Raw genomic sequence first — 2,394 nt, 5'->3', positions numbered from 1 at the left:
CCCACAAACCAACACCAACCACCAACCCCAACAAACCAACCCAACACAAACCACCCACACACCCCCCAAACACCCCCCCTCCCTCCCCCACCCCCCTCACCTCCCTCCCCACCCCCTCCTCATCCGCCCCTCTCCCCACCCCCCCATCCTCCTCTCCCCACCCCCCTCCTCCCTCCCTCCCCACCCCCCTCATCCTCCCTCCCCCCACCCCCCCTCATCCTCCCTCTCCCCACCCCCCTCATCCTCCCCTCTCCCCACCCCCCTCATCCTCATCCCCCTCATCCTCCCTCTCCTCATTCTCCTCTTCCCATCCTCCCTCTCCCCATTCCCCTTCGTCCTCCCTCTCCCATCTCTCTCATCCTCCCCAATGCCCTCATCCTCCCCCTCCTCATCCTCACTCTCCCTCATCCCCTTTCCACCCTCTTTTCTTCCACCTCCCCTTTCACCCTCTTCATCCCTCCTTCTCCCCCTCCACCCCTCCTTCTCCCCCTCCACCCCTCCTTCTCCCCCTCCACCCCTCCTTCTCCCCCTCCACCCCTCCTTCTCCCCCTCCACCCCTCCTTCTCCCCATCCACCCCTCCTTCTCCCCCTCCACCCCTCCTTCTCCCCCTCCACCCCTCCTTCTCCCCCTCCACCCCTCCTTCTCCCCCTCCACCCTTCCTCCTCCTCCTCCTCACCGTTTCCTCAGATGTCCAATGTGAGTCCAACATCTGTCCTGCGGGTCCAGCTGTGCAAAGTTCCGTTTTCTTTTCCTTTTATGCCAGTGACTCTCTCTCCCTCTCTCTCTCTGCCGCCTTCAGAACTCTCCAAGCAAGATGAACTCTGACTCTGTGAGAGATTTCACTATTGCTCCTTTATCCAGAACCTCTCCAGAAAGTAGAAATGCAATAAAAAATAATCTAATTGGACAATCCAGCCTGTAACAGTTCTATGGCAATCTTTGTGTCAGTTTTATTGATACTACAATAACCATTTCTTCACTAGGCGCCCTTTATTGTATCTACCAAGTTACCAAGTTCCAAATATGCTGCGTCATGCTTTTAATCAAAATCCATCTCTGACTCTTAAGTGACTGCTTTCCAGGACATCAAAACTTCTAACGTACTTCAGTCATCCCAAGCATCCTGCAATACTTCAGTTTTTAAAGCATAACCTTGATATCGTCAAGCCAGTGGATTGATCTTAATTATCTTCTGCTTTTCTGAGTCTTTGTAGTGTTCAGCACCATTACCGTGGCCTTTCAATTTGGCTCCATCACTAAGATGATCCACTCACGTCTCCATGCCAACATGCATCTCTGCCTCAGCTTATCTTGATGTGGAGATGTTGGCGTTGGACTGGGGTGGGCACAGTAAGAAGTCTCACAACACCAGGCTAAAGTCCAACAGGTTTATTTGGAATCACGAGCTTTCAGAGCGCTGCTCCTTCATCAGGCGATTAACACCTGTTCCGAAAGCTCGTGATACCAAATAAACCTGTTGGACTTTAACTTGGTGTTGTGAGACTTCTTACTCAACTTATCTTCTGATGAAACCCTCATTCCAAGTTTTGTTACCTGAGGCTATACTATTCCAATGCTCTGGTCAACCTTCCCTCTTCCATCCTCCCTAAGTTTGAGCTTATCCAAAACTCTGATGTACATGCCCGAACTCGCAACAAGTCCCATTCACTCAGCGTCCCTGCGTTCGCTGGCCCACGTTGGTTCCTGGTCTGTTAACACCTCGATTCTAAATTTCTTATCCTTGTTTTCAAATCACAAGGCCTCACCCCTAACCAGCCTCCCATCCATTGACTCCGTCTACACTTCCCACTGCCTCGGAAAAGCAGCCAGCATGATCAAGGATCCCACACACCCTGGACATACTCTCTTCCACCTTCTTCCGTCGGGAAAAGGATACAAAACTCTAAGATCACCTATCAATCAACTCAAGAACAGCTTTTTCCCTGCTGCCATCAACTTTTGAATGGACCTACCATGTACCATATATTAAGCTGATCTTTCTCCACACCCTAGCTATGACTGCAACACTTTATGCTGCACCCTCTCCTTTCCTTCTCCCCTATTCATTCTATGAAGGGTATACTTTGTGCACAAGAAACAATGCTTTTCACTGTATCCCAATACGTGACAATAATAAATCAAATATCTCTCTAACCCCCTCCAACCATATAACCTACGGAGGTCTGCTCTTCTGGGGATGAGAAACTTCAGTTATGAAGAGAGATTGGAGAGGTCGGGACTGTTCTCCTTGGAGAAAAGAAGGCTAACAGGAAATTTGATAGAGATATTCAAAATCATGAGGGGTCTGGACAGAGTAGATAGGGTGAAACTGAACCAGCTCATAAAAGGATTAAGAATGAGGGGGGCAAGACTTAAAGTGATTTGCAAAAGAA

Source organism: Mustelus asterias, chromosome 18 (assembly GCF_964213995.1).
Source record: "Mustelus asterias chromosome 18, sMusAst1.hap1.1, whole genome shotgun sequence".
Lineage (NCBI taxonomy): Eukaryota > Metazoa > Chordata > Chondrichthyes > Carcharhiniformes > Triakidae > Mustelus > Mustelus asterias.
The sequence above is the reverse complement of the archived record's forward strand: the minus strand, read 5'-3'. Positions refer to the sequence as shown.